We start from the raw sequence: 12408 nt of genomic DNA, 5'->3' as shown, positions 1-12408 counted from the left end.
AAGAAAAGGGAAAAATGACTCTGAGGGTAGGGCCACCTCCTTCGTTCCAGAGAGAAAAGCTACTTCTTCCATTCCAGAGGGCAGAGCTGCTGCTCAGGGCTGAGGAGGTGAGGTTGCTGCCTGGGTGGGCCCAGAGGACAGAGCAGCCGGCCAAGGAGGGTTATTCTCAAGCCAAAAAATCCAGTGGAATTTACCCTGCTAGATTTCAGATTTGCTTGCCTTTTCCTTCTGATTTCTCCCTTTTGGAATGGATTATCTATCTTGTGCCTGTCCCACTGTTGAATTTTGCAAGCAGATAACTTGTCTGTTTTCTCAGGTTTGCAAATAAAGAGGAATTTTGTCTCAGAATAAAATCATACCCTGAGTATCACCCACACCTGATTTAGATGATACTCGGATGAGATTTGGGACTTAAGAGCTGATGCTCGAATTAGTTATCTTTTGGAGACATTGGACTGTGGTGACTGTATTTTGCATATAAGAAGGACATAAATTTGGGGGGCACAACTGTGTCCCCTCAAAACTCACATGTTGAAGTCCTAATTCCCTGTAGCTCAGAATGTAACCTGATTTGGAAATAGGGTGTTACAGACGTAATCAGTTAAGATGAGGTCATACTGGTGTAGTGGTCCTCTAATCCAACATGACTGGTGTCCTTATCAAAAGGGGAAATGAGGACACACACATGCATACAGGGAGAATGCCATGTGAAAATTGGAGTTATGCTGTCACAAGCCAAGGAACTACCAGAAGCTAGGAGAGAGGCCTGGAAAAGAGCTTTCCCTAGCACCTTCAGAGGGAGCACAGCCACGCTGGCATCTTGATCTTAGACTTCTGGCCTCCAGAGCTGGGAGACAATAAATTTCTGTTAAGCCACTCAGTTTGTGGTACTTTATTACAGCAGCCATAGCAAACTAATACACAGGTTCATACAAAACATCTAAACACAAATGACTAAAAACATTTTAGAAATGTTCCCATCAGATAGAAAATTAAACTCTTCACTTATTAGCAGTTGAATGCTGTCCACATGGAATGGTTCAGTCTTTCTGAAATCATTAGTGATTTATTGAAGTTGGACTGATTACCTTGCCCAGCAGATTAAGATGAGAATTAACCCATTTTGAAAACCTCCAAGTTTGCATACCAAATTCAGTGAATTTATGAGCAAAGACTAAAAGGAACTATGAAAAAACCCAAGAGCTTTTGTACTAAGTAGGTGTCAGGGAGGAAGACATTTTCCTTTACCCCCAGGGTTCTTCAGGCTGGTCTAAGAATTAAATTGACACTGAGAGATTAACAGAAGAAAATCAAACAAAAGTTTAATAATGTGTGTACGTGGGAGAGACTCAGGAAAATTGAGTAACTTGCCAAAATGGCTGAAACCCTCACCTTAAATACCATCTTCAGCTAAAGACACAAGAGGATGTTAAAGCTGGGGAGACTCAGTTATGGGCGGTGACCAGGAAAAGCACAGAAAACAACGGTAAGGTTATTATGTGGATTTAAGTCAGTGCCTTCTCCACTGATAAGTTTCTAGAGATTTGGTCATCCTCCTCTTCCTGGTACATCTATGAGACACCCTCACAAATGGAGATTTCTCTGGTAAATGTAAATTTTTCTTACAAAAGGGTAACTCTTACTTGGTGTTCAGAGTTTTTCCCACGTCTGCTGTTTCTTAGAAAATAACCAGCTTGGGCTTCCCTGGTGGCGCAGTGGTTGAGAATCCGCCTGCCAATGTCCCATGGGGGCATGGGTTCGAGCCCTGGTCCGGGAAGATCGCATGTGCCATGGAGCAACTAAGCTCATGTGCCACAACTGCTGAAGCCTGCGCACCTAGAGTCCGTGCTCCACAACAAGAGAAGCCACCGCAATGAGAAGCCTGCACACTGCAATGAAGAGTAGCCCCCGCTCGCCACAACTAGAGAAAGCCCGTGCTCAGCAATGAAGACCCAGTGCAGCCATAAATTTAAAAAATAAATAAATAAAAAATAACCAGCTTAAAATAATTAGTATGCCAAAGAGATATATTTTGGGTGGGAAATTCTATTTCCCTACATAGGCATGGCAAAGGGTGAGTATATATAGATGATATATAGCTAGATACAGACACCCACACATATTTGTACATACACACATATACACATACATACATGTTTATGTACTCATACATGAAAGCTACACTGTCTTCTTGATGTGAAAGAAATCTATCACCGTAAGTATGGGTTGGGTGTTTCCCCTCTTTAGCCTGGAGTTCGGCCCGTGTCCCTGGCTGGCTATGTTCTAAAGCTCAGCCAGCTTGTGGGGACTCCTCCAGGAGCACCTGTTATCATGGGGCCCACCCCTCCCTTTTGATTCTGACGGCCAACAGTCAGACCCAGAGAAAAAAAGGGCCCAGAAAATAACTTCACTTTAGATCAAAAGATTTTGAGGAGAAAAGAAGGAAAGTGAGAGCAACTAAGAGAGAGAGATATTGATTCTTTTCTCACAAATGAAGTCAGGATTATTCATTCTTGCCCTTTTTTTAAGGACAATTAATAGGAATTTCTAAAACTCAGAATGTCGAAATCATTAGTAGCTGATCACTTGAAGCCAGAAAGCAGCTGTTATGATTAATGGCTGAATTTTAAATATTTCGGGCGGATCAAGGAACTCCCCCACCCCCCTGGCTGTCACGTGTGCCTCCCCAGGACGCTGGGGACAGTGTGATGGCATCTCCACAGGTTCCTTCCTCACTAGAATTCTGTGTAATTCAAAAAAAAATCCTAACTAAAATTCAAATCCACTCATTCATCAGGCAGCATGAGGTAGGAGGGTAGTAGAAAGAGTATGGATGAATTTGGAAGGAAAAAAATGAATTTTGGTCTCTGCCATTTTATGCAAACTTAGGTATATCATTCAAATACCTGATTTGCTCACTTGCAAAATGGAAGTGAAGATGGTAAAGCCTTCTTTTTCTGATATATAGAAAATTCAAAAGAAAAAAAGAGCAAAATATTCAGTGCTATTCAAATGTAAAGTATTGGAACCTCCTATGTGCAGACACATGGACACTGATGAAACCAAACGGGGGAAAGGGGTGTTAAGGATGAATAAGGCCTGATTCTGCCCCCAAGGAGATTTCAGGCTGGTAGGCACATAGAGTCATTTTACAGATAATCATGATTTCAAGGAGAAAAAGGAAATACCATAGAGCTGGGGGGGGGGGGTGATGGTCACTTCAGGCTTGGGGGATGGTAATGAATCTAAGAAGCCTTCAAAGAAGAAGTGATATTTGTGGAACAAATCAACTGAGATTTGGAGGTCATGGTTCCTGAATTTTGCTGAGTTTGGGGAGCCAGAAGGGAAACCAGTGCCACTGAGAGAAAGTGAAACCTTCCAATTCCCTTGTTGAAGCAGGAACCCAGTGTTCTTGTTAAGCTGCCTGAAAGCATGGCAAAAATAGAACAGGTCAAGCGTGTCTCCATATCAAACCATTTCCATCTCTCCAGCGTTACTAAAAATAAAAGGGCGATCATCTGGATGGGGATGATATGCCCTTGTTCATGTCTATCAGATGCTTTAAAGCCCCCAAAATCCTTGCTACACCTGAGATGAAGGAAAAGGAGACTGCCATGGTAGATGACTCTCTCTCCTCTCTCTCTTTTTTTTTTAATTTGTCTAAAAAGAGAACAGCAAAATATAAAGAAATAATAAGAAGATGGAAACCATGGGGGATCGTGCCTGGCCCTCCTCCCTGGGAGCACGATGAGGGTCACCCAGGATCTCCGTTCCAGTCCACTCTCTGCAACCCCCCGAGCTGCATCTCCTTAAAAGGCAGTTTTGATCACATCACCATTATACTCAATGGACAGGGCTCCCTGGTGCCTATGAAATTAAGCTCACATTTTTAAAATTAAAATCCTCCATGACAGGATCCCAACTGATTTTTCCAACATTATCTTCTTTCTTTTTCTTCGTTATCTCTTCCTTTTGTTCCAGCAAAGCTGGATGACACGCTCTCCCTGAATCTGCTAGGAACTTTCCTGCTCCCTTCGTGATCAGCCTCCTGTTCCCTGGTCCTTAAAGCCTCTATCCCACATCCACCTTTCAAAATGGAAGCCATTGTTCCAGGACCAATTCAAATCTCATCCCCATCCAATTAAACAATCACTTCTCTGAGCCCCTTCCATAAGCTCCTTCTGAATGCTCACTGGAGATGCAAAGGTGAGTAGCACCTGCCCTGCCCTCTACCTACTACTTCAGGAAAAAAAAGACAGACACATAAACAATTAACTATAATACACTGTGCTGGTACGTATAATGCATGGTGTAGACAGACTCTTTAAATATTAATTCTGCTATTGAAAAGGGATCATGGAAGGCTCAGAGAGGTGGTGGAATCTCAGCTGGGGCTATAAGGAGGAGCAGTGGATTTCCAGGTAAAGATGCGAGAATGGTGCAGGCCAAGGCACAGAGGCAAGTGCAAAACATGATCAAAAACAAGGACAGCTTCAAGGTGGTTGGAACCCAGAGTGTGTGAAGCAGGAGTAGGGCATGAGTCTGGAAAGGAATTTCTGGGACCTAGTGTGTTGGGTATGCCAGGGTAGGAGTTTGGACCTTAACCCACAGGCATGGGGTCTTTTAAGGGTCATTTTAGGATCAACGTCTGATATTATATGTTTGATGTTACCTGATAACTCTGGTAGCAGTATGGAGGGCAGCCTGAAGACAAAGACAGCAGTTAGGAAGCTATTCTTACAGTCCACAGAGGACAGAATGGGGAGTGTGTACCATGATGGAGGCGGTGTTCATAGAAAAGAAGGGATGCATATAAGGCCCCAGGTCTATCAGGACTTTCCTAACCTACCCCTTATCCTTGGGTAGATATTATTTCTCTCTGCTATTTAATTTAAAACACTACTCATATTTTTATATGCATTGGCATTTTTGACTCATATTACAGTTAGTTTTATGTTTTATCCTCCCACTACTAAATCAAAAATTCCTGAGTCAATTATGGTAGGTGCTCAAGAAATGAGTGAAGGGACTCATAAAAAACTGTCTTTGAATTGTTCGGTTTCCAGAAATAGAATCCCACACAACATAACTCAGAGAAAGGGAGGTTTATTATTAGGATGCAAAGATAGCTCATGGAAACTGGGGCCAGGAAACAGAACCAGGCCCCGGGGAAGGAACTTCCAGGTTAGGGACAATTATGAACTAACTCCTGGTGTCTGGATCTCTCAGTTCAAATTCTCAAAAGTGAAGATCTGACTGTCTACCCCAGGTTCAGTCAACTGTGGCCAGGTAGGGGTGGTGTCACATGATACAAGCACAGCAAAGACAGTGCACCCTTTCTGCTAGGGTTGAGCGTTTCTTGTCTGGATAAAACATCTTTGCTAGAGATAATAATTTCAAAATTACTTCACAGACATTGGTCTCAACTTTTCACAAGTCACAGTCCTGTGAGATAGGAATGGGTCTTCTCCCCCCACCCTTAATCTCCCTTTTACAAGCAAGTAAAGAAGCTCAGAGAAGCTATGTGATTGGCTCAGTATCACACAGGAAGTCATTTGTAGAACAAAATATCTAAATCTAGAAATACACATTTTTCAAACCCAAGACGGTTTTGACCAGATGATGTGATGTTTCAAAACATTCCTAACTCATTCATTTATTGACAGGTATTTTCTGAGCACTTATATGGACCAAACCCTGTGCTTGGGATTGGGATGAATTTTTTAAAGTGAATATTTTACTCATGTTGATCACAGAAGCAAGGTGAATCTTTCAACTTACCGCTAAAGAAATGCGGCAAATGGGAAAGTGCTTTATTAAAGTACTGAAACTCTTTCCCAAAGTTTCTATAATTAGTTCAGATATTTAGTGATATTCTAAAGTTATTTTATTTGGCAATAATATTTAAGATTAATATATTCTCTCTGGTATCTATAGTAACCGGTCTTGTGGCATAGTATGAAGATTGGGGATTTATTTATATTTAGGCTTCACCCAAGAGGAAGATTTTTGTATAATTTATTGCTACATTTAGAGAGCATAAAACCTTTAGGCCACAATGTGTAGTTAATATTCAGAATTAAGTCAGTTTATTATGCATCAACTGGTAGGTCAAATTCAGCTTTGTGTGCTATAATTTATAATACAGGTTTTTGCCTGGAGCAACATGGAAGCCCTGGAGCAGTACGTGAATTATTACAACTAAATCGGGCACTACCTGCCAGGATATACACTACTGCTTGTACTTCTATTGCACGAAGACTATAAACATGATTTCCGAGAGCTCTGTGCTGCAAGGACATCTAAATAAAATATCAGTTTCATGACCGGTGTCAGCAGTTAGAAACTTCTTTCCTTTACTTGCAGCTGCTGCAAGTCTGGGTTTCTGTGGCAATTCACTTCTTAGCCACTTACTAAATGGCAGTTTACAGGTTTTATGACCACACAGTGTAAGCATATTTCTCTCTTTTAATGAGCACACAAACTACCCTGCAGTACACTTATGATCATTATTAAAACTGTATTTGGAAAGCACCCTTAAATATGGCATTTAATAAGCCAAGATATTTTAATAAAAGATTCAGTACATACTTAAACTATATTATGAATTTCTTTTGTTGAATACCACTTGTGTTTTTGATCACTGTTTACCCAGCTCCTTAGCTAAGATTTCTAAACTAAAACATGGATGAGCTCTTTTCGGACTGTAGGTTTCAACTGTCTTAATTCCAAGGGATACTCTATTCTCTGAACAAACGCCAGCAAATGTGGTCACCTCTTGGTGATGGATGAGTAGATTTCCTATTTTACAGATCTATAGAAATTACAGAAAACAATTTTAATCTAAACATCTCAAAGTAGGAGAAGGTTCAGTAAACTCTGGAACACGCAATCTGTTTATACAGCCATTTACATGATGTTTACAAAGAGCATACAATCAAAATTTTTATATTACTGAATTCTGACCTAGCCTATCCCAGTGAAGGTCAAAGTCCAAAATTAATGTTAGAAAAATGTTAAAGCTCACCCAGGGCATAATCACATAACACATCCCAGGCACTTGGGAGGCGAGGTAGGTTTCAGCAATCCCTGTCTCTTCTTCTGCCAAGGATACATGCTATTGGCATCAGTGGGAAAAATTTAGCCAAGGAGGAAAAGACAACCAGAAACAGATTTTGCCCTAATAAAAACTGGATACTTTTTATGATCATAGTCCAAAAGTCTTCAATAAGGGCAAAGATCCTGGGGTGGAAATGAGCTTGGCATGTTCAAGGAACACCCAAGCGGTCTATATTTGTACAGATAAGAGTCCTGACTCAAACTTTTGGTAAACTAGCAGTTTCAGTTTGGGATACCAAATTTTAGTAACCCTTAGTAACTGACATTGTAGGAGTCTAATAAATAAACCTGAGTCCTATACAAAAACAAAAGTGAAAAAAAAAATGAAACTAACAATATCTTTCTTATGGAGGCAGCATTTGCCCATAAGAATCAAAGAAAAGTACCGGAATTTTAAATCAAATCCTTGTCCATCAGGAAGTTGGCTATAATCAAGCTTTAAAAGTCACCAGACAATACCAGGGCCTCTCTCCCTTGTTCCCAGTTAGTGCAGCCAGAGTTGCTCATAGCTAGAAGCCTAGCTCACTGATGCTGCTGAGCTAGGATATCTGGAAATGCCTAGGGGAGACCCAACCGTTGATGTGACATCAGCTGTCTCATGTGATGCAGCACGGGGAGAGAGCTGTCCAAGCAACTGTGTACCTGGTTCGCTTGACTGTATGATCTTTAGGGTCTTTCCAGCACTGAAATTCTGTAGACCTATACCTCCTGCCTGAAAGGACCGGGATGTGCCAATCCCTCAGCAAGCGTGCAACAAGAACCTTCTCCAATACGGCACACTGCCTCCAAAATGGCAGTCAGCTACTTTGAAGCAGTGATTATATTTAATACGTGTTTTATATCATTTTGGCTTGAGCATGGAGCACACAGGTGTGGGAAGAGACCACCCCTGGCAGCCACAGGGGCCCAGCCCTGCCCCGGAGGTACAGTTGTCATCTGCGATGGGGGCACTGAGCACGCACCTGAAGGTGAAATTTGGCTCCTGCCATGAACACATTTACTTGCTTGACTAAAGAAAACAGGTGCGTGGCCGCCTCACATAAGGGAACTCACTGCTCAACGGGATATGTGACTAGGCAAGCTGGAGCAGGTGTGCAGCCTGGCAGGCAGACCCCAAAGAAGCTTCGGGAAGGCTATGGGACAATGACGGCAGTGTGCTATCTGGCTGCTCTTTTGTGTCGCCTCCCAAGCCCACAAGGCTGAGAACATGCCAAAGCCCTTGCTACCGCAACATCAGGGAGAATTGCAGGCAGCAGCTGGCAGGTTTGGGATTGAAGGCAGATGGTCTTTTGGGCAAATAATCACCAACTTGGGAGTCTCCATGCTTCAGGAAGCCCCTAAGGTTCAGTGAGGCTCCATCCTTCCATCCTTCACATATTCAACAAATATTTGTTAAGCACCTGCTAGTTTCATTATTTTAAAGCAGATTTTTAAATCTTGTATGTACCACTTTTCAGGTTTCCCGCATTTATGAAAACATCACCACATTCTTTCTGCTTGGCCCGGGATTACAGTATTTCCTGAACTCCAAGCAGCATGTTTGTTCTCATTTTAACAGTTTTTAAATCAGAAGTATTACAGTTGTTTCTTTTTTTCCTAAAAATCTATAATGTGGTACATATTGGATATAATTCTTTGATGGTATCTTAGCAAAAAGAACTATCGTATATCAATCAATTCTCATTGACCATAATTAGCTTTTACAAACAAAAAGTTCTGAGTAAGACATTTTTTTTTTTTAATGGGAGAAAGAGAACAAACTACTGACACACACAACAATGTGGATGAATCTCAAATACATGACACTGAGTGAAAGAATCCGGACACAAAAGGCTATATCCTGTATGATTCCATTTACACAATATTCTTGAAAAGATAAAGCTAAAGGGATAGAGAACAGATCAGTGGTTGCCAAAGGCTGTGGGAGAAGAGGATGGTTTGACTACAAAGGAAGATAAGAGAATATTTGGAGGTGATGAAACTATTTTGTATCATGATTGTGGGGTGGTTGCATAACTGCATAGTTTGTCAAATCTCTTAGAACTATACACCAAAAAGGGTGAATTTTTCTGGAAAAAAAAAGGAAAATTATTTTCAAATAATTAAAGAATTATGTTGTGGGGAATGCAAAAAGAAGTTGGGGGTGCTTAATTATTATTGCAGTGCATATGATAGACAAATTCTAAATACGAGGGGTCCACAGTGGTAGAAAGGTCTGGGCACATAATAGGGAAGGCCTAGATTTTACTTTAAATATCCTCAAATGCTGAGACAATACTTATAGTCACAGAGCTGCTAAAGCATGTTTGTAACCTCAGATACGTTCAGGAAAGAGAAGAGAAGGAAACTAGGCCCCTTTTCCCTTTCTGCAAGGGAAGAAAAAGAGTCCCTAGCACAAAAGAGTTTATTTCAACTTACAAGAAAGTAAACTCCACAAGGGGAGGGAGTTTGAATTACATACAGATGAATAGCTAGTACTCTAGAAAGTGTCAGACCCATGTCAGAAATACAGTGTTGAATGAATGAGTTGAAGCTGATGTGCCTAGATTTACTCAAATGATCATCCTCCATTTCCAAGTACATGGATATGTCAGATAAAATTTAACAAAAGAATGTTGAGTACATAATGGAGCTCAAAATCAAGGTAGGTGACAAAACTAAAGAGAAAGGGGGTGACAAAACAAAATCACTGTGGTGAGCAAAAAGCAACTAAAATGAGCCACATGCAAGAAGTTGGGACCCCCATCTGTGCCATATAAATGTGTGGAGTCTAAATTCATAACTTTCATATTGCATACTGTGTGACCTCCAACCTTAACAGAAATTAACATAAATATGAATTGGGACCAAGGAGCCCTGGTAAAGGCAACCACCAAGTCACCATTGGCCTATGAGACTCCCACAGAAAGCAAACCCCACATAAGTTGACCTCATAATCCAAGATTACAGATAAAGCAAGCTAAAACAACACTATGGAAAGAGTTAGCTAATGCAACCATTGTGCCTATAAATAAAAAGGCAATTTAAAATAGGCTTTAAAATAATTATGATTAGATATTCAAAGCAGAGGCAGATTCACTGTAAAGTTAATGAAGCTAATGCTTCTGGGCCTCTCACAGGCACAGACCCTTTGCAAAGCCCTGGGAGGGACCCTGGAAATGTACTCACATGGCCTCACGTTGTTATAAAATTTACAAAAGATATTTTAACGTTAATTAGTTAACACCACTGTCTCTTTCCATTCTGCCTCATTCACACTTCTTATCTGAAGATATGAGAATGGCAATGGGCGTCTTTGGGGTTGGACTAGAGTTGAAAATGTATTTAGTTTGGAGTTCATGGGACATATCTATGTGTTCCATAGTCATTTCCATGTAGTGACATGAAGGTATGGGACCAGAGATTGTATCCTACTATAAGCTTGTCCTAGAGTACCCTGCACCACGAATATGTAGAAAAGAAAAAAAAATTGAAATGTATAGAGCCAGAGGCTCATATGTAGAAAATTCTTTCAAGTCTTACAGATAATATATGAAAGAAATTAGATCGAGTTTTCCCCAAATTCGACAGAGATTCTTAAAATGCATGATATTGCCAAAAGCTATGTGTGAAACTGAAACTAACTTTTATAAACCACAAATAATAAAAGTTAAATTCTGATCAAATATACTAGAGAAAAGACTGAGTTATCTTTCTGTTCTCCCTTTAAAAAATATTATAAACTTGTTATAGGATGAGAAAATCAAGGATAGAGCTGCATCAGGCAGTTAATTAATAAAAGTATTTTACTTTTCTGGACTTTTTGTGATATTTGTGGTATTTGGCAGCTTTTTGAAATCTATAATTTTTTGTGGTTTCTTTTCTCATCCCAAACAAATATTACCTAGTATACTCAATTTTGTATTTGTAATTGTTTACTCTTTTTCTTAAAGAGGAGCCTTCCAAATGTATAAGCTTCGGGTTCCACAAATCCTTGATCTGCCCCTGGTTCAAAAGTTAACAGCAGGAACAGAAATTACATGGCAAAAACAGGGCAGTTTGAAAAAGAAAAGATTTGAAAGAGAATCAAATAGAAAATCTAGTAATAAAAATATAGAGTCAGTGAAAAAAAATTCAGTGGAAGAGTTGAACAGAAAACTAGACAGAACCACTGAGAGATTAAGTGAAATATAAAAATAGATATAAGGAAACTGTTCAGAATGCAACACAGAGAGACAGAAAATATGAAAAAGAGTTAGGACACATGAAAGGTATAGTAATTTCCAACTTACACATTATGTGTTCCAGAACATGGAAACAAAAAGGATGAAAAAGAGTAAATATTCAAAGAGATAACACTCAAGAATTTTCCAGAAATGAAGACAGAAGTCCTCATATTGTGGAAATATAAAAAATCATAAGCAGAATAAATTAAAGCAAATGCACACGTATACACACTGTAATAAAACAGTACATTATAAACAAAAAGACAACTTTAAAAGCCATCAGAGACAAAAAGAGAAGTTAACAAGCAATAACAATTAGGCTGACTGAAGACTTCTACCAACAACAGCAGATGCTGGAAGACAATGGAATATGCTATCCAGTTAAACCACCCACCATTCAAGAATGAATGCTAGGGCCCTAATGAAACTTAAAAGCTTCAGCATAGCAAAGGAAACTATAAACAAGACGAAAAGACAACCCTGAGAAAGGGAGAAAATATTTGCAAATGAATCAATGGACAAAGGATTAATCTCCAAAATATATAAACAGCTCCTGCAGCTCAATATTAAAAAAACAAACAACCCAATCAAAAAATGGGCAGAAGACCTAAATAGACACTTCTCCAAAGAAGACATACAGATGGCCAAGAAGCACATGAAAAGCTGCTCAACATCACTAATTATTAGGGAAATGCAAATCAAAACTACAGTGAGGTATCACCTCACACCAGTAAGAATGGGCATCATCAGAAAATCTACAAACAACAAATTCTGGAGAAGGTGTGGAGCAAAGGGAACCCTCCTGCACTGTTGGTGGGAATGTAAATTGATACAGCCACTATGGAGAACAGTATGGAGGTTCCTTAAAGAACTAAAAATAGAATTACCATATGACCCAGCTATCCCACTACTGGGCATATATCCAGAGAAAACCATAATTCAAAAAGACACATGCACCCCAATGTTCATTGCAGCACTATTTACAATAGCCAGGTCATGGAAGCAACCTAAATGCCCATCGACAGATGAATGGATAAAGAAGATGTGGTACATACACAGAATGGAATATTACTCAGCCATAAAA

This window comes from Balaenoptera musculus, chromosome 2 (assembly GCF_009873245.2).
Source record: "Balaenoptera musculus isolate JJ_BM4_2016_0621 chromosome 2, mBalMus1.pri.v3, whole genome shotgun sequence".
Lineage (NCBI taxonomy): Eukaryota > Metazoa > Chordata > Mammalia > Artiodactyla > Balaenopteridae > Balaenoptera > Balaenoptera musculus.
This window is presented reverse-complemented; position numbering follows the sequence as displayed.